This window comes from Notolabrus celidotus, chromosome 13 (genome assembly GCF_009762535.1).
Source record: "Notolabrus celidotus isolate fNotCel1 chromosome 13, fNotCel1.pri, whole genome shotgun sequence".
NCBI classification, from domain to species: Eukaryota; Metazoa; Chordata; class Actinopteri; order Labriformes; family Labridae; genus Notolabrus; species Notolabrus celidotus.
The window spans coordinates 22,874,047-22,900,441 of NC_048284.1; the positions used below are offsets into that span (position 1 = coordinate 22,874,047).

Genomic DNA, 26,395 nt, shown 5'->3' on the forward strand with positions numbered 1-26,395 from the left:
AGTCGTTCGATAAATTCTGCGAGTGAGAAGTTGATTTTCAAAGGTGTGTGTTGTTTGTGTGTGAGACCAGATCTGTCTCTTGCAGGCTAAATACTTTAACAGTATAAAGTGTCTGCATTTTTTGGGGTTTATTGCAAAAGTGTTAGAAACAAAATCAGAATATGGCCAAATGCAACACCTCTTTCCCAGAAAGTTGGAGCTTGTCTGACACTGTTAGCAGGATCAACAATGTCAAACATAAAATACATATAAACTTCTGGGAAATGCGGATGCCTTGTCTAACAAATCTGGTGCTACAGGTGTCTCTCACACAAGCGCCAGCCAGAGAGCTTTCTGTTTTTACGCCCCTAAACTTTGGAATTCTCTGCCTCTGGACATCAAAACGGCGAGCTCTCGGGGTGTTTTTAAAAGTAAACTTAAGACTTACCTTTTTAATCTAGCTTTTAATTTGGAGACATTTGTTTTTAGCCCTGGACTGCATTATTATTATTTTTTAAATTATTTGTATTATTTGTATTTGTATTATTACTTGAATCATTAATATTTTAATCATTGCTTTAACATTTATATATCTTATTTAATTATGTATTTATCTATTTATTCATTGTATTGATCTGGTCTTGTTAATGCTAACTTATTTTTAACTTTTCTTTCCACTATTCATTATTTTATTAATTTTACTGTATTGATTTGATTTATTTTTAAGTAGTTTATTTATAAACAAGCCTTTCATAATTTTACCATTGCTGTTGTTAGCTGTCTCTGTTATTCTGTGAAGCACTTTGGGCTGCATGTTTTTATCTATGAAAGGTGCTATATAAATAAAGTTGAGTTGAGTCGAGTTGAGGTGTAAAAAAACATAGATATTTGGCACAGAACCCAAAAGCAAATATAGGTGACTAATGACATGCTCCCAGCATGTCAGCTGTCAAATTTAATTGGCTGCCAAGCCTCACAATGGCAGGACTTGTTTGGTATAGACTTGCCTGAGGGGAGATGAAAGGTGGCATGGCATGTTTCTGTTAGTTGGAATTTGCGCTCAGTACAGTTATGGACAACGGCAGACAACCCTCAGTTTGTATTAGAACTGAATATGGCTCTGTGCAATGTTAGTGGTACAATGAGAAAATCAAATCCGGCGGATCAGAGCTATGTGATGAGCAGAGCTTGGTTAGTTTATTGAGGTTCAGGTTTTTGCATCTGAAGATGAAGGAATAGAGAGAATAATAAGAGTGTTGGTTAAATTTCACACGCATAATAACAAATGATACTGCCTTTGCTGTGTTCCACCTTTCCCCCACAAAGTATTTGAAATAATGTGATCCTTTCTGTATCAACAGAGAATACCTTTAAGTGTCAGAGATGATTCCCAACAGGTTACTCTAGACATCACTTTTCTACTGTCAGTCTATTTTGTGTTGTTGCAGCACAAGAGAGGAAAACACACAAATCTCTCAGCAAACAAGTCTATACTATAAGCCACATCAATGTATTGGTCACACTCCAGCCATGACCCACTCCCACTCAGAAGCTAAGTGCCTTTTTATCCCCTTTAGAGTCCAAGAAACCACAGGGAATTATGTGTGTATCTACTGTAAGAGCTCTGAATACAAATGCAAAGACAATGGGAGCATCAGCAGAGTGTAAAAGGCCTGCACTTTGACTGCTAATGAATCAGTGGACTCTTCTTCTCCATGTCCCTGTCTTCTTCTCCTCTAATAGGTGAGGTGTTGTTCCTCTCCCTCCTGTCATATATCTCTCCTGAGGAGAGGAGCTGGTACTTGAAGTACTGAAGACTGCTGCTCTTCTTGTGCTGCTGCAGAGCCTCGCCAAGCAGTAAAAATTTGATACCGTCCTATCATTTCACCAAATTGAGTTGACTTTGGTTGGGGGAAGAAAGGCGACTGACCCACATTTGTGACACACTTATTTGCTGGAGCAGAAATGGAAAAGGGGGAGTCTGGGGGAAATTTAGGGACTGAGTGATTGCCTGGCACAAAACTTTCTGAATTCACACAAAACTGTCTATTTCCCAGCCAAAGAACATTGAGGTGACAGGTCAAGTCTGTATTTTAAAATACACACTGAAGCATTTTCATAACCTCAACAAGTCTGTCACTGTGGTGGACATTTCAAATATAATGCTTTCTCTGCTGTAAGCATTTTTCAGACTTTTTTATATTTCTCTTATAGTCGTCCATGTCGAGACACTAATTATCTGCACTAAAGGCCAAAATGAGTCCCTGTGTGTTGCTAATGAGCTTTCTGGTGTGCACATTGGTAGACAGAGAGACAGCAGCTAGATAATTGCAACAAAGTACAAAGGAATTCATCTTAAAATGAAAGCAGCGGGGTGGCATGAGAAACCGGAAAAGCCCTCACTGGTGTGAGTTACGGCCCTCTTAAACATCAGAAACTCGTTTAATGTAATTATTAGGATTAATCTGTACAAAGAAATCGATGTAACAAAGAAGAAAGCTGTCTCACTACGAGACAGAGATAAATAATACAGAGTTTGTCAGGGTGAACAGAAGACATGCAGCCCCTCCTTTATTCCTGTGAATGGTTAACTCAAGCAGTCAGCAGGAAAAAAAACACTCCTCTCTGCTTTCTGTGATTATTAATAACTACTATCCCACTGACCACGCCACGTCCAGCTCTTTTAAATAGAGTTAAAAACCTCTTCTTAGCATTCGCCCACTCAAGCAATTGGTCATTGGTTTATGTGCAGGAAGCAGTGGAAATAGTTGGAAAGCAAAAAGGCCTGTAATTGTCTTATTAGCAAATGGGACTTGAGTGTAAGCTGCCGTCCGCTGCCCCAATTCCTCAAGTAAAGTGAATTAAATACAACCTATTGGAGCCTTTCCTTTGAATGAGAATGGAATAAAGCAGCTGGAACCATTAGAGAGGTGGAGGAAGACGGACGAGAGACAGTGGATAAAGAGAAATGATGGCTACTTATGCTCTGAATTTGTGCAGTGTTATGTCATTAAAGAAGAACGTGATGTGAGAAAAGATGTGGGTCTTGAAGAGGATCATTATATTGATCTGTACTCCAACCCTGAACTGTTGAAGCCTTGTGGGATTGTTTTTTATCAGCTTCCTGTAACTTGTGAGTTACTTAAGTCCCTTCAACATTCCTGAGCAGAGAACTGATAAACTTGTTGACCAAGAGACAGTTCAGACTATCTCACACTGATAAAATGAACAATATCTGTGTTTGCCAAGAAAAGAGCTTGATGAACACAAAGTCCATTTAGGTCCAGTGTATTTCATGATCTTGGTTACCCCCATCTAATTGGAGATGAATGCCTCGGTATAGTCAGTTGTCTTTGAGAAGTCAGGGAGAACGGACATCAACAAACACCACAGATTTCTGCTCTTATGAGTTCAGTTTTATTTGCAGGTTTCCTCGTTTCACTCAAAAATATATGACCACTGATGGGAACTTTTACTTTAAGTATCCTGAGTCAGCCTCCTACTTAACTCTGACCCTCAGGATATCTTACACCACTCAATACTTGGTCTCTGATGATGCTGAAACTGCCACAGGGCTGCTCAATTATGATCAAAATCATAATCAGGATTTTTTTCGCTGACATTGAGATCACGACTAAACACGATGACTCATGATTTGACAACACCTCTATCACATGGACTCATTGAACGTAAACACTCTTTTTAAACATTTCTATAAACATTTTATCTTTTTATTTCATCAAATCCTGCCTATCTGTTTCACGGGATCAACACAGCAGAAACATTTATACAACAATCCTGTTCAATAGTCCTGACAGAGACCACTTACTGCATCTTAGAGCTTTGTCTTCATTTCACTGATAATGCTTGTTAAGTTGAATACAAGACTTTGACCTGCAGTCGAGTATTTAAACACAGTGTTATTAAAAAGTGAAGGATCTGAGCTCTACCACCACTTACATTTTATCACAGGTTGAAAATCTAACCTATCTTTCAATCTTTTCAAGTCTTCATCTTTTGAAGACAAGAGTAAGGATTACATTTTGATGATACGGGCTGATGCCACTCACTGTTTAGCCGGCAGTCACAAGCTCATTAACAATAATCTCTCGGTCTCATCACTCGGCCCCTCACACACACCTCTTCCTTGCTCTCCTCTCTCCACCTGTGATAGAATGAAAGTTTGTTCTGCGATAGCACAGCGTGTTACAGAGCAGTCCCCAGTTTACACCAAGCGGCAACCTCGGGTCTCAAACTATGAAGCTCATGCGGAAGTGTTTTAACCTGCAATTAATCGAGAATCTGCTTGAGGCTGGCCGCAGAAACACCGGAAACCACACAGACACCAATTCAAAAAAGACGATCTTTGCAGCATTAATAAACATGTTTACAGCCTGGTTCAAATAAACAGCTTGGCTCTATGAAGCTAATTTCTCTATCGGCACACACTGTACAGGGGTTAATTTGTTCTAACAGGACGGTTCAGAAGATATTAAGATTATGAGTTTTTGCTCAAATAAGGACATGACTGACTTGACTCCCGGACAGGAACACATAGCTGTTGGCTAGGAGACTCAAACTCCGCCTCTTTACGTCACACTCTGCCTGGTTGAGTTCCACATTTCCAATATGGCTGCCGCCATCGATTGGCTTCAAAACAGCGCTCAGGAACAGATGAGTGACGTCAAGGATACTACGTCCATTATTCATACAGTCTATGGTTCACACATACTGCAGCATCCGCAATTTCTTTCTGCTCTCAAACTTTGTTGCGCATTGATCCAAGCTCTTGATGATGAAGTTTAATGAGAGCTGTCTGAGGAGAGGGCTGGAGCACATGCTCTGCTGTGATGGAAGAACGGGAGAGTGGTCTTCATTCATCGTATCGGACAAAATGTGTGCAACACAGCAAGAATAATCGTTTGATCTTGATTGTGTTATTTTCAGGATCTTAGGAAGCCATGATGGAAATTCAATGAATCTCCCTAAATTAAACTGCCACACACAGAGTGGTTCTTCATTGGGGAACAGACTCTTTGCATAGTTTATTTAAGAAAACGCTTGTCATTCTACCTCTGCTATCAACACTATAAAAACATGTTGGTACATTCAGTGACTGTATCTCAACCTGAAGGGTTTGTTTGTTTGTTTGTTTGTTTGTTTTAGAAAGCTCCCCTTCTTGTGTGCTTAATACATTTCTCCTCTGCCGATGGTTTAAAATAAGATCTCATGTATTGTTTTTAATATTCTAGTAATGCACCTAAAATTTTGATTCTGTAAAACCACATTAGCAACACATTTTTTATAATGTTGTCACTCTGAGTATGCAGTACCTGTTTTAAGTGCTCTACAGTACTTTGTTGCCTTTTCATATTACCTTGAGAACATTTTCTTCTCCTTCAGGTGTTTGGAGATTTTTCACCAAAGGTTTTTTAAGACTGTTTTTGGCTGAATGTTTTCTTTCATCTTTAACCTTCCTGCCGTCAACAGTGAACAAAAGCCTTTTTGCTGAGGTTGACATGAAAGAGTAGAAACACTTAGTAGTCTCTCTTTCATGAAACAAAAAATGAATCATTGCCATCACAGCTACTTTTGGGGCTTTTGTCTATTTTACAAAATTCTTTAGAAGAGGAAAGAAATCAAGTGAAGACTGGCATTTCTGGATTCATTATTGAACTTTTTAACATTCTGCTCTCAGCAATAGTTCAGATGAAAGAGAGGAGAGAGAGACTTGGAGGACTTAAATACTGCCAGGACTTCTGACTTTAACTACACAGCAGAAGCTTAAATGTAAGGGAAACAAAACAGTTGAACAAAGGAAATGAGCTGTTTCCTCTGTTAAACATGTGGAACACTTGACTTGATCGCTTCTTTTTACCACTTCAGTTTCATCTCAGTAAGTTTGTTGTCCAGATCCCTCACTTCATATCTCAGCCTTTCTTTTGTATTCATTTGAAGTCGTGTTTATCTCTTCCTGTCTCAATCCTGTGACTAACTGTGATCTGTTGAGGGTTATTTCATTATTATTATCTTCTTCCAACAAGCTTTTAGCACACCATTTGTCACACTTTATTCTAGTCGCTTAATTTGACATCCATAACTCATCTTGGTTGGCATTTATTTTTCATTTGAAGAAGAAATGAGTGAGATGGAGGATTATAAACTACCTTCATTTTCCTCCTGGTCTTTAGCAGCATTAACACGACCACAAATTGATGAGCAACACAAGGCTGCTGCGCTCTATCTAAGCTTCTTCGTCAAAGCCTGGGATGAAACAGGAAGGAAGTGTGCTCTCTTATTGAGGGCTTGTCTACAGTGGGACTTCAAAGTCTTTTGGCTGAATGCCTTTATTTGAAAGGGCTCCCTGAGGAAAGCAGCCACCTGGCTTGGTGCAGCGATGGCAGTCAAATCACAGCAACGGGGGTTGGGTACTTTGCGGCATCAAAAAAAAAAACAAGCTGTATGGATTGGATTGTCATGGCAACTGGGCTTGGTTAGCGTTTGAAGTGGAAGGAAGTGAAGACACGGAGAAAAGACAGAAAGAAAAGGCACAGAGAGGGAGCCAGTCTCTGTGAACCAGCTGACTCATAAAACACCAGCCCTAACACATTTTAAATGTCAGTTCACCAGAAGCCAAAGCATTAAAGTGTCAAAGCTGTAAATTCTCAACTGTTATTGATTTAGCATATCTTAAACTTATAAAGCACATCAATGAGCGAGAGATTAAATTAATGCTTCCTGACCCGTCACAGTGGTACTCAGAGAAACTGTTATCAGAGATCTATAAACTACTGTGGACCAACTGTGAACTCCGACTGCCGACCCCACAATCAATGTCAGGTCAAAGGATGTTACATACAAACGGAGGCTCTCTCCACTGATGTACACATTTTATTGACAGCGGACATAACAGTCAATGTGCAGCCATCAACTATCTACTGATCAGCACTGAGTTACACCGGATGTATGAAAGCTCAAACGTAACACTCTGCTTATGTTTGAAGGGTTGCACCGGCTGAGATAGTTGCAAATAAGTTACAACTTCATCCATAGACTGTATAAATAATGAAATATATACATGACGTCACCCCATCTGTTCCTGAGTGCTGTTTGAAGCCAATCGATGGCGGCCAGGCCATATTGGAAATGCAGAAACTCAACAGGGCATAGTGTGACGTGTATGTGGGTTTTTGGTGTTTCCTCCAGACAGCCTCAATCGGATGCTCGATGAATTGTAGTTATAACACTTCCGTATGGGCTTCATACTTTGAGACCAGAGGTTGCCGGCTTGCTTTATTCCTCCATCTAGCTCTAAGGAGCTCTAAGGCTCTCTAAGGAGTTATTAAGTCCTCTGTAAAACCATGGTTTCCGTGGCACATCGTTTTAAAGACGACTGATATGGAGAATGAGGAGAAGCAGGTGATTTTGCGGGTTGTTTTCTGTTGGCAACATCCAATTAAAGTGTATGATCAGTTTGATCTGCATCACACATTATTTTCATTAAAACAGATACATTCACCCACTTTAATAGCAGGATGCTTAGTTAACATATGTTACAGCGGATTTTGTCACTGTTGCTATTTTACACTATAGATTAATGACCATCACACTTGTAATGTTTTGTCATGTTTTACATACCTTACATTGCTGTTAGTTCATCAGTGCGAGATATAATTAATCACTTAGTTAAACAAACCCCATCAAGAAAGTTAATATAAGAGATAAAAAGCCAGTAATCTTCGGACCTGAGTTGTCCTGCCTTTTTGTTTACTGCTCAAAAGTAACAAAAGCACAATGATACCAAGCTAAAAAGAGGTTTGGTCATGTAAGAAGAGGTATAAACACATACAAATAAAATCTTAGGGCTGGCAGCACCTTCCTTCTTACACAAAACAGAGCAGTTCAATGTCTTAGCACTCAGCAATGGTGTCAGCTGTGTTTTGTCCATGGTTCAACTTTTGGACACTACCCCTTTCACCAATGTCACCTCAGCATCTAAACAAAATCAAGACAGGGCAGGTGTCAGTGTGGGTCTGTACTTTTTTCTTTGAGTGATTTTGGTTATTCTGGTCCTGTTCAAGTGTATTTAGTTTCTAGGGGTCCTTTGTTTCATGTGTTGATTTCCCTTTTGTTATACAGTATGTTCTCCTTTTTGTAGACTCATGTGTATTCCTTGTCTGGTTTTGTCTTGTACTTCCTTTTGTAGAAACTCCCTGTTTATTAGTTTTATGTCATGTTTTGGTCTGCTCTTTGTTTTCTTTTAGTGATTTTGGAAGTTCTTGTCCCTGTTCAAGTGTATTTAGTTTCTAGGGTCTCGTGTTTCATGTGTTGATTTCCCTTTTGTTATGCAGTATGTTCTCCTTTTTTGTATACTTGTGTATTCCTTGTCTTGTGTTTTTGTCTGTGCTTCCTTATAGAACTGTCACTGTGTGTTAAGTTTTACTGCCTGGTTTTCCCTCCCTTATTATTGTCTTCACCTGTGCCTTGTTGGTCTCACCTGTGCACTCAAGGGGTGGCACAGGCTCCCCTTGAAATCTGATTGGCAACCTCAGGTGCCCCCCCAAAACCCTACACTATGATCAGCAATCTGCCTTTGTCAATTTTTTTGGCAGGGTTTGTGTTAAAATCAACGCTTTGGACTGTGTTGCGACTAGCTGCTGGAAGTTTAAATACGGAACATTTTTTAGGACTTTAATTTGTATAAAGTTATATGGCATATCTATTTCAAAAGACAGGTGCTTATGGGAACTAATCCATCAAACATTGCAAACTGCCAGAAAAAACATCTGTGGGCAACTTTTAGGTATACTTTTTAGGTAATTCATAGAGTGACTTTGAATACAAAATCTGCCTTTGGACTGATATGGTTGCCACCCTGTCATGTACTTGTGGAAGTTAAAAACTATTTAAAGATTATAACATGTGTATGAAACTTCAATGTTAGTCATTGAAGTAGATATGATTAGTGGACACAAAGAGGCTAGATGAATGCAATGCATTTGTGTGTGTGAGCCCTCATAATTGATGCAACCCCTGCATTAGTCAGTGCCAAGTTGGGCCAACTGAGTCTCAAAGTGGAGACTCTGATAAATGGCACACATGAATGCTTTAGTAATTTTATTGGATATTCCTATTTTTTTATGACTTCAAGCTTTTTGCCTATCCTTCGTGATTTGAATCACAAGTGATCATGGTCACGGTCATGAGTTCGTTTTTAAAAGATAAATACAAACCAAGTTTATTGACACACAGTATACCCTTGTGCTTTTACATGGTCAAAAATAAGTTTGGCTAAAAAGAAGATATAAAAGCAGCAAATAATTGAATTGTCACATTGCTTAGTCCTCATCTGACCATGATTTTTTTTGGACTATTCCATACAACATGTGGCCTGTACCAGTCCAGCCTAGTGACACTGTCAGTCCAATGCAAAGAAAAAAAAACAAGCCTAAACAAGCTGACTCTGACTGATTCAGCTATGTTATGATGCCGAGCTCAACCACAGCTCAGCTCTGTCACAGCCATGCAAATATCTAACTGACAGCTACAACAGCACCTGGCCTCCGCTGCACATTTAAATCTATTCAAATCATGGCCGTGACACACTGACAACTGCAGACTGCTGCAAATGCTGCTGCACCTGGGGGCCCTATAAGCTACAGAGCGTTACATCTGACATTTCATGGTAAAGGGTTGAATATAGAAATGAAAGGGTTCACGTTTTGCACAGCTTATGTGCTCGCTGTGATCAAATGACCTCCCAGTTGCCTTAGAGGATATTGTAACTTTGGAATATATGAATATTTGAGTTGTCTTCTTTCTCTCTCCTGCACGCAGGATGATATCAGAAATGCAATCTTGTGGGTGCAGGTAAAGACGAGCTATTAATAGACCTTTTAACAACAGTTTTATTATTAAAGCATGGCAACTGTCATTCCATCAAGAAAAGAGAATTACAGTGTGAACTGGAGGTGGCTACCCTCACAGCACTGCAGCTTATTAATGCAGCAAAACCAATATATGAGCCAGGCAGGTAATAATGAAGAGGTAATCAGCGTGTCAAAGACAGTAATGATAGAGAGAGCAGAGAAGAGGGAAAGACAGACAGAAATGAACAGAAACAGGGAGCGTGAGAGAGAAGCAGACCTTTCAGCCGACTGGAGTCTATTGAGCAGAGATAAAGTCAATTTACCGGCATCACTGTTAACCATACATCTCTGCGCTCCGCATCAAAATTTCATTACGCCCTTTCTGTGGCACTGGGAATGCACGCATACATTTTTTACGCTTGAAATAAGAGAGGTTTTTTTATTCACATTGTTAAAGTGAGTGGAACAAGATGGCAAAAGAGACAGGCGGTGTTATAGTTTGAGTCATCCTCATCCAAGGTAAGTCTCTGTGTCGCTCACTCTTCCTTTCCTGTTCTAACCTTTGCATGCAAAACCTTCGTCACACACAAAAAACTCAAGGCCAAGCTGTTTTCTTGTGTGAGTTGTGTGTAATGAAAGGAATCAAAGTATTAGTGATCATTTTTTAATAATTAGACCACAAATAGACCAGCTTAAATGTTATAAACATATACCAATGAGAAAACTAGAGGCTTAATCATCCTCTTCACTCTGCTGTGGTATTCAGACAGACAGACAGAGAGAGCAAATACATATGTATTGTAGTCTGTTGGCTGTAAATCATACTGTACACGAGTCTCCAGTAGAAGCATGAGTATTAAATGATTTATATTTAGCAGTAAAGACATTAAATTATCTCTGACTGATGAAGCTCCAGATTTTAATTTGTTTTTCAAATACGACTCCTCACCTGCTTTTAATGTAACAGTTTGAAATAAATCCACTAGAGCACTCTAATTAGACACTCAATATGGTTTTATTTCCTTCAGTCACGTCTACACACATTAACCATCCAAGTGAACAAAAATAAAGCTCCACTCTCTAGCCAAACTGATTTTTTCCGCCAGTTTGCACTAGTGTTTCTAACATTACTGCTATTGGATTTATGTTTGTGTCTTTGAAATTACAATAAAAATTCATAATATACTGCAAATATTTTGATTCTCCAGTTCCAGCAATGAAGCCCCAAACGAAAGACAAAATTAAAGGCAAGTATCCACATTTTTTCTTCCTACTTAATACCCAAAGAGTTGTTCAGTTTGCACACATGGAAAAAAAGCATTAAAATTATTGTTGTTAAAGCCATAAAAGAAAAACAAGAGACATTTTAAGGCATAATATCTATTGAGGCTGTTTAATAAGGGAACATAACAGCACAACAGGTTTACTCTTCAGCTGGTAATAACAGTGATAGGAACACAGCAGTGTTATCCTTTAAACATCACATTGTTTGAGGCGTTGGCTGATGCAGTAAGTACAGAGAGAGGATGGTCTAGAGTTATTTAAGTACTCTGAAAACAGTCTCCCAAAAGGAGATAGTATTTATTGTCCACACCGTTTATCCTATCTCATCAAACATGGCAACTTAGTCTTGGCAAACCTGCTTCAGCACTAGCATCAGTTTGGTGTCAGGTGTTAGCAGATGAACTTTTAAAATTACACTGTCAAGTTAAATATTTTATCTATTTTAATATCTAGGCAGTACATCTATTGGTTAATCAGAGGCGCAAAAACCAGTTGGTTAGGTTTTAGATCATGGTTAAGGTGGAAAAAGAAGTAATGTGCACTTGTTTCCTTACTACAGGTGATGTAACTTGGGTAGAGATTGCCTGTTTGCGAACATCAGAGCCGCTGCTGATGTTTAAAAGAAAATATTTAGCTAACAGCTGTTTCTATACCAATTATATATTGCATTACTTTGACACTTGATGTATTTAAACTGTTGATTGTAGTTGCTCCTCTTAAATGCCCCTGAAACAAGTCTCTCAAACAGCATGTTGCTGAGCTTTGTCAAAGACATTGTGATACCACCACACTGTTAATGTTTCTCTCACATCCGAACATAAAAACAAATCAGAGTTTGTCCAACAGGGGACTTCTTCTGTCCAATAAAATAACAGTTTTGTGCATCAGCAGTTGGGTGTACTAGAGCATCAAGCTGGTGACACAACAGAAACATCTGCTATTGATTTGCTGATTGGCCTGTTGTCTATCAACATGGCAAACATTGGCAGATACCAAGGTTAAACTAATATATCAATAAAGTACCAATACATCCTTCAACTAAGGCATTTATATGATGTAACTAAATAACAAATGCTTTGTTACTTAGCAAAAATATTGGAAGAAATTAATAATGAACAATAAAGGATTCAAACCATGGCCTCCTGGAAGTTCAGTTCTTGTTTGTTCTATGCTTTGCACTTAACTAACAGCCCAAGTGGACCATAGTGTTTCTTAATCTTCACCAACAGACATTAATGGTACATCAAAACAATAAGCTAAAGGACAGCTGCCAGAAAAGATACTGGAGGAAAACCTAAAGTAACATATTATGTTTGACAACTTGGATTTGAGAATGTTAATGGAGAGATATTTCATTGGAATAAATCACATTTTGAGGATTTCTTGTTGTTTGTCTATCTGCACATCCCTACATGTTCTTACAGTCCATGGGCTTTAATCCAGCGGGTGCTGCATCATCACCATCATTTAAAAGCCATGTGATTGCCTGGGCTTATCACTTGAATCCAGGATGTGTGAGCAGCTCAGTCAGAGCCGCTGCCATCCCTAAGTCACCTCTGTTACCTTGGCAGACTCAGCTGAGGAACAAGAATTCACACTGTTGGCACCAACAGAGCCTTTAATCAGCCAGAAGGCTCTAAACGGACAGAAAGACCTCTTTCCGGATCCGTGGCTCCAAGTATTGTCAGGGAACTCGAGTTGTTCAGGAGAGGAAATGAAAAGAACCATGTCCTCCCCATCTTCAGTGTTACTCTGTGTGTGTGTGTGTGTGTGTGTGTGTGTGTGTGTGTGTGTGTGTGTGTGTGTGTGTGTGTGTGTGTGTGTGTGTGTGTGAGTGCGTGTGTTGCATGCTTGCCTGCCTGCCTGAGTGTGTATTTACTAACCCGTACCGCCGCATGGTGCAGAAAAAGAAGGCCTAATCAGAATTCAAGGGGAAGACAGGGCTAACTGAAGCGCAAACAAAGGCTTCTGAAGTCACCCAGGAACTGCCAATCCAAAAAGACTTTGGCAATGCTTTTCTTCTTCTTACACCTTTCCTTTTCTCCTTCATTCTGTAACTGTGATGAAAAGTGATTCACTCTACAGCTCCAACAAGTCCTCTCTACATGCAGGCCACTGTTTCTCATCTCTGCCCTGCTAAGGTCAATAGTTTACATTCTCTTGTTTTACTGTAGGGCTGATGCTCTGAGCCAAGCTGCTGTTCATGTCACCTCATAAAAACTGGAGGATGGAAACTAACTCTCCTTTTTAACTTTTTGTTTGAGGGAACATGAATGTCTACCAAATACTCATCTCACACGGCATGCAGCGGCTAGCTTGAATGTCATAATATTTGATCACACCAGTGACAACTGTTACTTTTTCAGGTCATACAAACCAATAAATTAGGACAGTAAAGACAAAGAAGTGACACCTATAGCTGACATCAATAATCAGGCCCTGACCTTCTGCTGTAAGCTTCAGTCATTCCCTGATTATTACAGAGACCCTATCTGGGCAGCAGCAGACACCTCATCTGAGCAGTTTCACTTTAAGTGGAGAAGTTTTCCTCTGGATTTATGAGGAAAACATTTTAAGAAGCTTTCTTAAGCATTGCATGGACAGAGAATGCAGCAGCACTGTGTCATGTTGAGCTGGGTTTGTCATTTTGATGGTTTAAACTTTTGTGTGCAGCAGGCAAACAATACAAACGTTGATGTGGCATGACAAGTTAATTAAAGTACTGATAATTAATACTTTCAGGGTGACAAGCTGTGTATGAAATCACTTTATATTTCCCAACTTTCAGCAGCTTTAGTGATGTTTAAATTGTATGGATCAGTCTCTGCTGTTGTTCTTTCTGCAGTGTGTAAAGCTCACGTGGATTAGCTTAACACACTGCATTTTCTATGAGCAGTGCATCGGAGACAGTTAGCATCGGAAAGCAGATCTGTAAAGTGGTATACCAGAAAACGTGCTCACTCTCAGTGATGTGTGGGTGCTGTTGGTTACACACAATTTTCTCTGGGAGCTGCTGTGTCAGCCTGATGACTGATTGCTGGTAAGTGTCACCTGTCTATGACTGCTTGAGTTTCTTTGGCAGAAGCAAGTGAAGGAGGGCTTTTGCCTAAAACACCTATGCAGCAATACAGAAGATAAATGAAGTAACAGTAGTGCTGTCCTGTTCTTTTTTTGACAGATCTGTAAAGTCAAAATGCAAAAAGATTTGACCGGTTTATGTAATTGAAGTCCTAATTTTAAATGAACCAGATGGTTTTTTCCAAGTTAATAGACTGCATTGTTATGAGAAAAAAAAGCTGTCAAATATTTGGGGCTGTCCCAATGTGATTCATTTTACATTTTTTATTGTGTGCTACTCTGTCCCAAGCAGAATTAAGTTATCACTAAGTAGTTAGTAGTTGAGTTCCCACCTATGAGCTAAGTATAAAGGTGCAGATTGACTGATGTCAGCAGGCGACCACATCATAAAAGGCAGCAGAGCACTATCTTGTGGTGCACGAATCGCCACAGACTTGTGAATGAAACTTAATAGAACCACACTGCTGCAGCAGTGCAGCATTTATTTGAATACTAACTTTAACAGTCAAGATCATAAAGTACTTGCCTTTGGATTCATTTGATTCCCAAATCAAGACACTGGTTAGAATTGCTTTACATTGTTAAAGTGACTTAAAACTGCAGTTAAAGAATGCAGTTATCACAATTAATTATTCAATTTCAGATATTAATAGCGATTTTAAATTGCAATCCTTTAATAGCCTTAATAATGTTACAATCTTATCAATTTGACTGAAATGAGAGATCAACATTCAACATTAGTTATTCTTGAGTCCCCTTATGTAACTCATGCAATGAGGCAGGGGAGCTGGGGCGCCATTGGTCTAGCAGTCTAAGCGCTCGCCCCCATGGCTACATGGTTTATCTCTTGCAAACTTTCAATACCTTGGTTATATTACACACTGCATCCTAAAGGCAAAGCACCGATCCCTTACTGATTCACAGGTGTGCAGTGCGTGGGTGTGTGAGTCACTGAAAGTTGCAGAACATAAAGAAAATCTACATGATACTGACAGGTTGTCTGTAAAGAAGATACGGCTTTGAATAATCAGAAAAAAAAAAACCTGTTTCCAGTCTGCAGTTGTGTGACACATTTCAGTGTTTGTACATTTTTGCAAACTATCAAAAGTCAGAAACCTCGACAAGTGTCAAAAATAACTTAAAAGTGATTAACTACATTTGTTACAACAATTAACTCATTTCCATATTTCCTATCGGCTTATTAAATTCCAAAATTCAATCAAATGCCACCCTACTTGCTTTCCCTAATTTATTACATTATATTGCTCTTTTATTTTATATTTTGTTTGTCTACCCCCTATTAATGTCAGTATTAATGTGAGGTGTGTGTGTGAAGGGATCAGTGTCTGGGGTGGGTGGGATCTTAAGGGTGTTTCTGTTCATGTTTTATACATCATCCACAGAACTCTGATCCAACTGTTACGGTCACAAAACCTACGGTGTATTTGTCTGTGCATAAAATCCAATAAAAAACTTTGGAATAAATAAAATAAATATAAAATAAAAAATGTCACCTAAGCATCTCAATGACAGTAGCATAAAGTGACTCACAAGCTGACAAATGGCTGCGAATAAGTATTTACTTCCTCATGATCATCTTCTTTGTTTCCTTGTTCTTGTTTTACCTCTGTTTTTCAGTCTCTCTCTGTTTCTCTCATCCTGGTTCAGATGAAATAGGCCTGTGTGTGCCAGGCTTTAAACTTGGCAGAGGTCACAATTCACTCTGTCGATTGGCTGCAGATTTATGCCTTGTCTCTCACCATCGTATAGCGCTGACGGAGGTGGTGAAGCAGCAGCCGCGGTAATCACAGAAAATTGCTGTGTTGGGCGAAACAGATGTGTGAACTCCACTCTGGCAGAGCTGCAAGAAAAGTGTGTGTGTGTGTGTGTGTGTGTGTGTGTGTGTGTGTGTGTTTGTGTGTGTGTGTGTGTGTGTGTGTGTGTGTGGGTGTGTTGTTGTGTGTGTGTGTGTGTGTGAGAGATTGTTTCTGGCCACCAAGTGTGTACTTGCTTTAACATGAAGCAACAACAAAGCCTTACTCACGCTCTAGATTAGGTCAATTCGAGGCTCATTCAGAAATATCCCACACATGCCAGCTGCCAAATGTGTGAGTGTGTTTTTGCCCCGGGTGAACTGTCTTTCACCTCTGACATCATTCAATGCCATATGCTGAGTGCTCGTCCAATGATGTCCTCAAACTGGCACACTGCTGGAACATAAATCTTGAGAGGACGCATTTAACCTTTTTGTCAAACCACAGTCTGCCAAGAGAACACACACACAAAGGCACAAATGCAAACACACACGAACAGACAGGAAACAATGATATCAGTTTCAAAGTGGCAACATTCTCCAGAATATGAGGGGGCTGAATGAGAATGTGACATTCCAAGGTGTATGCTGTCGCATGGCAACCATGGCAACTAAACCAAAAGGCTGTTATTCGTCTGAGTCAGTCCTCTGTGTCGCTTAGCTCCTCCCCTCGAAGGCAGAACACCTAACAATAGGGAAATATATTTTTGACTCACTAAAGAAGCACCTGTTCCTGTTTGGACACACAGGAGGTGTGTGTATGTTTGGGTGTGTTAAGTTCATGGTGATGAAAGATTGTAATCCAAGCATGACAGATAAGACTAATCAGACTTGTTACCTTGGTACTTGAACTGGTATGTATGAAATAGTCAAATAGGGAGGTGTGAACAGTGTCACATTTCATAACAATACTGGATTGTGTCAAATACCCAGAAGTGATGGTGATGATTTTTCCTTCCTTGTTTCTTTGTAAATTCTCTGTAAGGAGCAGCTAAACAAAGACACTCTCAAAATAGAGGCTGTACAAATGAGTTAATCTGTCACTAACACAGTTTAACAAAAGCTTGTAATCGCCCATTTTCAAAGTCACTGAAGCAGAACTGCAGAAAAACTCCAAAAGAGCGGTTATTTCAAACTCTGAACAAAAGACCTATTCGTAGATCTGCACAATGTTTCAAACCGAAGGGATTTCTTTTGTTCTGGATATCTATTGCTGTAATTACCACAAGATATAAATATAATTTTTTTGCTTATGTGAACTGCATAAGTCTTCCTTTACTTACAACAAACTAGGGCTGCCACAACGATTATTTTGATAATCGAATAGTCACCGATTATTTTTGTGATTAGTCGACTAATCAGATCATACGTAAATTGCAGCTTATCGCACCAGCATGCAGCTGCTCTTATATAACCATCATTCGTTTCCAGCTTGAAGTGTTTAAGGTATGTGCTAACTAAAAATAAAGACAATTAAGATGATAGTTCATTCAACTTTTAATGAACTTTGCAGCTTGTCGCAGCATTTCTGACATCTTTTAAGTAAATAGCTCACTGTTAACATTAATGTTAGCAGCTAACTAGCCAATTAGCTTACTGAGACGACTGTCCGTCTTCGTCAGAAAATTGAATCAGCCACGACGTGCTTCCTTTTCAGATACTCGTCCCATCACCGCCATACTGCCATGGAAGGCAAGTTCTGCCTTGCAGATTTTGCATTGCACATTCTTCTGTTTTATTTTGGTCAACGTCATCGTGACTGGTCGACTAATCGTGGCAGCCCTACAACGAACCCCTCCTTCATGTGCCACAAAATTTCTTCAGCCCTCCACAAACGCCCCCTGAAATTAGCACTAAAGGTTCCATGTGCTCCATTGCCTCAACATTATCATGTCTGTTTCTGTCTCTTCATCTCCATCCATCCCTCCTTCCAACCCCAACTCGGTCAAGGCAGATGGCTATCTAACATGAGTCTGGTTCTGCTCAAGGTTTCTGCCTGTTAAAAGGACGTTCTTCCATGCCGCTGTAACTTTCTGCATGCTGCAAAGTGCTCTGCTCATGGTGGATTAAGATGAGATCATACTGAGTCCTGTCTGTGAGATGAGACTGGATCTTATCCTGTCTTGATGTTGGGTCTTTGTTAATAATATAATATAGAGTACGGTCTAGACCTGCTCTGTTTGTAAAACATCTTGAGATTACATTTGTTGTGATTTTGCGTTATATAAATAAAGATTGATTGATTGATTGATTGATTGATTGATTGATTGATTGATTGATATAATGATTGATTGATTGATTGATTGATTGATGGTCAGGAGTATTTTGGAAATCAACACATATTCGGACACATATGTATATTAATATATATATAGATATATTATAATATAATATAGTATATATATATATTTAACAATGTACACAAGTGCGTCACACATGTTTAAATTAAACATAAGAACAGGCTACATCTCTACATATGGGGGATGAAAAATAAATCTGTCAGTACAGCTGAGGAGTGATGGAAGAACTCTCAAGAAGACCCATTACACAAATCCGCCTGGTGAATGTAGTTTCAAACTCTACCCATGCTTGGATGAGGCAGAGTGATGGCTAGGATACACATACTCCAGGGCTGCTTTGCATAACTAAACTCCTGGCCTAAGCATCCGGGGGACATCTGTGACAGAAACTGTGTGCATGCCTGACAGATTGGTCATACACAGACTCCCCGGCAGTGTGAGTTTTGGCAGCTATTTCAGACTTCGTCATAGTCTCATTCTCTAGACGAAGATGTCCGTTAGTTTTAGTCAAATATTAGTCATTTTGCCAAGTTAACAGTCATAGATGAGTTTTAGTCAACAACAACTCGTGAATTGGTTTCAAGAATGTACTAAGTGTTAAAATCTGTAGAGCAACATTTCACTGTCTTAACACTTTCACTTGTTAAACATCCTGGTTCCTCTCCTTGGTTGGATTATTAGACTCTCCCGCCACCGCAATGCTGCTGTGCTGTGCCTGCTGATCAGTCGAATTTTCTCAAAATAATGCCTCAAAACAGCAACGCTCACATCGCCATGTTGACAACAACAATATACCTCGCCTCTCTGAGTACAGATCTTTTTCTTCTTGCTTATTTTCTTGATCACGTATCTCTCCTGTGTGATCTCTAAACTCAAGAGATTTGTTTTAATATCTAAGGAAAGTACGACAACTTTTATATTGCTGATTAAAAGAAATAGTCAAAACATTGTAGAGAATGTTTGTGACACAGTTATGAACGTATCTCTAATGCAGGCTGGGAATAAACAGTGCGTTGCATTCATTTATATTGAGTTGACGCATATTTCTCTTTTAGAACTGACATTATCGCAGGGGATGTTGCCATGGTCACTACAATTATCATCGACAGTGTCATCACAGTCAGCGCCCTCCTTATTGTTGCTGCTGTTGTTAAATCTCTTTTACTCCATCTGTGAACGTGTTTGTACATTATGTGTGTGTGTGTTAGTGTGCGGGGGTGTGTGTATTAAAAACAGCGGGTCTGTGAAGGTGAAGGAGAGATCGGACAGAGACATGAAAAGCCGGCCAAATGGACTCTGAAATAAACATGAGAGAGTTACAAGTGCAGGAGTTTACATATCAGGTTCTGTTTTAAAAATACAGCATCGTGCAGAAATGGAGACAAAACTCATCTCACGGTTGATTCCACACGATGCTCCTGTTTTTATCCCCATTAGAAAGATTGTGCGATACCTCTCTACCCTCTCATGCCACATTAAGTAACTTTAGAAAGATAAGCATTATTTGAGCTCCTGTTTTGGAGAGACTCCACTCGTAAAGGGTGGAAAGAGTGAAACATGTAATTTATCTTTTTGCTGGATCCAGAGTGTCACAGCTAGTGTCACCTCCATTACCTTGAAAGATTTGATAAAGGATCCATAAAAGTATCCTTTAAAGTTCTGAGAAGTCTTACTTCCTTCTTTGAGAAGTCAAGATGACTTACTGTGACTACAACAAAGGTATCAAGATGAAACCAGAGGAATCCTTGAGTCATCAACTAAAAGGGCAGCCAGAAAGAAAAAAAGCAAAGAACATCACGCCTAAACAGATTTGACATTGAGTTTTTACTGCTGTCAAACCGACACTTTGTCTTTGTGACGTTGAAATATGGCTGAAATACACGGCTGGATCAGACTCTGATTGAAGAACTCTTCACTAGATTGAACAGCCAAACTTCAGAATCAACAGCGGTGTCCTTCCATCACCCTTTCCTTCTCCATGACTCAATCAAACATGCTGACAAAGGTAGAAGACACTGCTGGTCTCACTTCAGTGTGTCACAGGTCGGTCCCAAGCCCAGTCCAAAGTCCTAACATGTGCTTTATGAGTTTGAAAGGAGTCACAAAGGAATCATAAACAATTTATCATCTAACACCTTGCTGCCCGACACTGACAAAAAGCTAACGTTAGATATTTGTCAAGATCATAATAAGCTGACTGTCATATATTTGATGTATAAAAACTGTTACCACACCGCCTGAGTCAAGAGCTCATCGATCTCAGTTTGTTTTTATGTCATGCAGAGATAAATGTTAGCTCAAACACAGTTGCAGCTTCTATTTGATATGAAACCATGTTTTGGAAGTTATTCTCAACCACAAACAAATACCAACATTTGAATGTGAAAGCTCGGGTTGATGAATAACTCCTTGTCCTCTGTTTGCTGAGAGGATTTAGGGCTGCTGACTGATCACATAATGTTGAACATTCATGAACTAAAGAGTTTATTGCTGTATATTGAATGCAACCTAACATCATGATTCTGCACCATCGCTGAAACAAAGCTCCGCTGCTACTCCACCTTTGTACCCCATGACAGTGCACTAGTGGTGGCTCAGTGAGTGATTACGTCACAGTGCTGTGGAAGCATGAGAGGCAGAATGTATAAACAAGTGACGTAATCTTCACATACTTGGACATATACAGACACACAGTGCTGCTTAGTGTTACATAATGATGATTTTTAGCCTCTGTTACTTCCTGAAATGCTGGCTCAGCAGGAGGACAACTTCATGACTCATCACTGATGACGTTTTTACAAAGGTGTAACAGTCCCGTCTTCAATAGTATCGTAATAGGGGCTATAATTTGGCATTTTTATATTAGAGGAGGATAACAAGTTAGTCACATGGCTTGCGTTCAAGTAAGTCACGTGTTGTTAAAACCACTAACTTCAGTCACAGCTCTGAAAGTTCATAACCATGAACTCATACTTCTCAAAAAAGGATAATTCAACTCATACATAATGGTTATCTCTTGAAGTTTAAAACTGGTTTCCTGGGGGCGCTGGTGGCCTAGCGGTCTATACAGAGGCTACAGTCCTCATCGTGACCATTTCCTGCATGTCGTCCCCGCTCTCTCCCCGCATTTCCTGTCTCTCTTCAGCTGTCCAATCAAATAAAGGCAAAAAGCCCAAAAATATAACTTTAAAATAAAAAAAATAAAAAACTGGTTTCCTGGCCTTCAGCATAACTTAATTACAGCAATAGCAAAAATCGCATCGAGGCACTGGTTGGCCTAGGGGCGAAGTCCCTCCCCATACACAGGGACTATAGTCCTCGCCATGACCCTTTGCCGCAGGTTTCCGCCACTCTCTACTCCCCACATTTCTTCAGCTGTCCTGTGAATGAAGGCAAAACTGCACCAATAAGTGACAATGTGTGTTTGAAAGAGCACAGTAGGCACACTGAGAACAGTTCTGCTGTGCTCCTGAAGAATCTGAGGAATGCTTTTACTCTGCAGGCCATCGGGCTGACTTTCTAACAAACACACACATCACATTTGCACACAGCATTGTAGCTTGTTTAAATTGGTCTGCTGAACAGATGTGCAATACGAGCAAGAAAAACGTGAGAAAAAACACGATCTGAGACCTCGCTGTAAACAGATACAAACACAGGTTTGTGTTGGCATGGAGGGAATGAGCGGGCTCCTTTCTTTATGCCCTAATAGAGTTTGGTCCTGGCTGTGGTTGGTATCAATTTGAGTTATTATGTGTGGTAGGACTGCGTTCAATGCTGGGAGACAGACCAGACATTTCCATAAGTAAACAAAACCCAGACACCCAGATAGAGATACAAATACACACACACGCATACATGCACACACACAAACACAGACACACACACACAAGCTTCATCATTTAAAATCCTCGCCTTGTGACAAGGTCGCAGAAAATAATGACGAGCTGATGTCAGAGCCTCTCTCAATTGCGTGAAAGAAAAATCACTTTCAGTTGTTGTTACCTCTGACCACGGACACACACTTTCCAAGCACACACGCACACGCACACGCACACACACACACACGCACGCACGCACGCACACGCACACACACACACACATATGAAAAGTGTGCCTCTGTCTCTTTCCAGAGAGGAAAGGCTTTCCTTATTGATTGTTTTTGTCCTGAAGACACCCCCACTTTTTCCACATATTAATTTACAGTGGGTCGCTAACATTCTAAAACACAGGAGCAGTGGTCCATTCATGAATGATGTGTGAATGTGCACAGAAGTGTGTGAGTGCAGAGGTAAAGTCCTGGTCAGCAGTGCTGTCTGTGCTCTGGTATGGCTGCAGTGAAATACCCTCATCTTGGCAAACATAAAATCAATGGCGGCTATTAATTGGTCTACCTCTGACTGCCTTTGCTGATACAGTCATTCACACAAATAGAACAGGAGCACATTGTGCTTGTCGCGCTGTTCGCACTGGGATTGGATTTTAAATAGAGTTGTTGAACAGACAGACTTAAGTAAGAAATCAAAACAAAACTGAGCAAACTAAGAACTAACCAAACAGGAAGAGTTCTTGAAAACTGAAAAAACAATTTCAAGGTAAAACTGAGAAGAAGTCAAAACATTTTGAACATAAGCTCTGATATTACCTTGTATCTGAAATCTCTCAGACTTTGCCATAACTGGGGAGGAAAAACACTAGAGAGAGGGAACCACACAATGCACCATACAGTATTCTCACAGGTGTCAAGTTCAGCACTGCAGGTGCAGCAGTTCAGATTTCTGTCTCTTTCGAGCGGTGCTCTCGCTGGCTTGAGTCAAAATTGACAGAAACCTCACTTCCTGATGTGCCACCAAGAACAAAATATGGGGTCATCATCACAAACTACACATTGAAATGACAACCTATCAAGGTCGAAGGCTTTGCTTCAGCACAAGTGGGGACACATTGAGTGTGTGTTTTGGGGAGTTAAGGCCTCTCTAGGAAACTGAGGAGGTTTCACTCTTTTTCTCTGTACTTTGGTGTACTTTTACTCTTTTCATGAAACTCCAGCAAGATTAAGTGCCATCATTCACATAGTTGTCTAATAGCGCTCAAGTGATAAGAAAAGCTGAGAATTTAAGTTTACTTCTTTGAATGCTGCATTCTTGCCTCCTTATAGAATTATGAATTATCAAGATTTGAGCATAAAGAGGATTCACTTTTTATTTAATTGTAGTTGGATTCTTTTTTAGTTGATCTACTATAGGCATTTGCCCTTTTCAATACCATCCCCTTTGCCTGGAAACAGCTTTTAAAGAGTCTGTTTACATGACAAGAGGAATCTAGACAGTTGTTTTGTATAAGCTCTTACCTGTCTGTCTTTTTCTCTCTTTGCCTCAGTGACGGGTATGTGTGACCTTTTCTATCTATTAGCTATTGATATGTTATCTACTATAACACCATAGGATGTTGGGGCATTATAGTCTTGTGCTAAAATGCTGTAACTAAGTAAGCAAGTAAGTAAGTAAAGTAAACTTTATTTATATTTACACAAAGAGCTTTACAAAGACAAGACATACAGAAAAGAAAGGTAAAACTGATAGGCAGCATAAAAATTACAGTGGTTACATGATCCATAAAAGCATTAAAAGTTCTGCGAAAATCAACTAAAAGCCTTCTTGAATAAGTGGGTTTTTAATTAAGGGTTAAACACATCTGCAGATTCTGCAGAGCGCAGGGATATTGGCAGAGCATTCCGGAGTCTTGGGGCTACAGCTTGGAAAGCTCTGTCACCGCAAGTGCTGAGGTGTGTTCATGGAACAGTTAAAAGGTGTAACATGTTTGACCTGAGTGGGCGAGGTGGCTGATCGGGGTGAATGACAAATATTCTGGAGTCTGACCGTGTAGGGATCTGTCAGTAAGTGTGAGAATTTTGAACTGGATTCTATAGGTGACGGGGAGCCAGTGCAGGGATTTAAGTACCGGGGTGATGTGAGGCTGTTTGTTTGACCGTGTTAGTACTCTGGGTGCTGCATTCTGTAGGCGACTGAGGGCGGACATGCTGAGAGATGAAAACAGAGAGTTACAGTAGTCGATGCGTGATGAACTAAAACCAAGCGGCAACCTCCGGTCTAAAAATATGAGTATAATGCGGAAGTGCTAAAAACTGCAGTTCATCGAGGATCTGCTTGAGGCTGGCTCTGGAAGTACCGTAAACCACATACACACCAATTTTAAAAAAGCTGATCTTTACAGCAGAAATAAACATGTTTACAGCCTGGTTCAAAACACGAGTGTAGTCCTGATAGCTCATTTCTCAATCAACACACACTGTAGGGGGGGATTTTTTCTAACACTGCAATTTAGAAGATATTGAGATAGTCTTCCAATGAGAGGCACAGCTGACTTGATTGACAGGCAGGAACACTGCAGCTGTTGGCTAGGAGGCTCAAAGCCCACCTCTTTATGTCACACTCGCTCGACAGCAGCAATATGGCAGCCGACGACGATTGGCCTCAAAACAGCGCTTCAGAAACAGATGGGTGATGTCACAGATACTACATCCATATTTTATACAGCCTATGACTAAAACGTGAGGGTACTCAGTATGAAATAAATAATATTCAAGCCTGTACTGAAACAATGCCGACCACAAAGAGAGAGCATCGTAAGCACAGAAATATGGATGTTAAATGAAATCAGGACATGTGATCATGAAGCCTGTTGCTGCTCTCCATAACTCTCAGGTCTTTATGTGAAGTGTTAAAAATCTACCACGGCCTCCTCGTATCTTCATTCAGGTGAACTCACAGGTGTAATGAACAGAAAACTAAGACGCAACACCACCCTGACATTATTAGTTTGTAGAGCATCTCTAACACCAAATGGAAACCTCTCTTCTAATCTTTTGGGTCCGTCTGTTCACTGAGGCGATTTCCAAAGTGCTTAATCACTTCCCACACTGCTTCTGATCCTTCTTTAATAATCCAAGGTGCACTGAGATCATTTTTTCAACTCGAGCGCTCAACGTGTCCACCACAGAATTCTAATCTCGTTGCTATGGTGATGAGGGGATGGATGGATGGTGCGATGACAGTGAGAAGTGATAAAGTTGGATCGCTTCAAGCGACTGTCTGTGAAACGTTTGGACAAATGATCCTTCTGCTGTGGTAATAAAACCACCTCCTCAAGCCTGAAGCGCTGTAATGAGCTCTCAAAACACGATTCAGAGACTATAGGTATCTCTTCATGCACAAATCATACAAAGTTATCAGGTGGATTGTCAAATTTAGCTAACACAAAGACCTATTCTGATGTCAATACCCATGCCTGCATATACAGTTGTGCTCATAAGTTTACATACCCTGGCAGAATTTGTGATTTTTGGCCATTTTTCAGAGAATATGAATGATGATAGAAAAAACTTTTTTTCCACTCATGGTTAGTGGTTGGGTGAAGCCATTTATTGTCAAACAACTGTGTTTACTCTTTTAATATCATAATGACAACAGAAACTACCTAAGAAATCATAAATTCTGCCAGGGTATGTAAACTTATGAACACACCTAATTCTCCCGACGCCTCTCAACTCAAGTGAGGCAGGTAGAACGCTCATCTTTGCTTCAATAACATTCAACATTAACATTCGTTGACCAGTTATCAGACAGCATCCAAAACTTTGTGTACATCAGAGCTCCTTTTACTTACAATAAGTGTCCCATTCCCCTCCCTACTGACAAGAATGTTCAGAAGGAATGTGAGAGTGAGGAAAAAACATTCTTCTCTCATCATCTCTTCAAAAATTTAAGGAAAGATAGGTAAAGGGAAGAATGCTAAAAAGAACCAGATATGGCTTCACTAATCTATCCTCCAATGAGCTGCACTAGCCAATCAGATAAGTGCAAGCATGCAGTCAATGAGGAAAAGTGTTTGGTGTATCATTTAGCATTGTGATGATATCCAAAGTGAAATGGAGAACATCTTTATTGTTGTGATAACTCTGTAAGTCATTGCCTAAGGTGCAACGATTTGCTGTAAAAGAAGCTTTAAGTAAGACTTCCTGGTTTGAGTTCAAGGAAGAAATAGTTGAGCTG

At 39.9% G+C, this 26,395-nt stretch overlaps 1 protein-coding gene across 1 annotated transcript in view; it reads right to left on the reverse strand.

The window, feature by feature from the left end:
* Positions 1–26,395, reverse strand: part of LOC117824362 (1-phosphatidylinositol 4,5-bisphosphate phosphodiesterase beta-1) — a 146,681-nt gene that overhangs the window by 113,778 nt on the left and 6,508 nt on the right. The gene's annotated exons all lie outside the window — the stretch shown is intronic.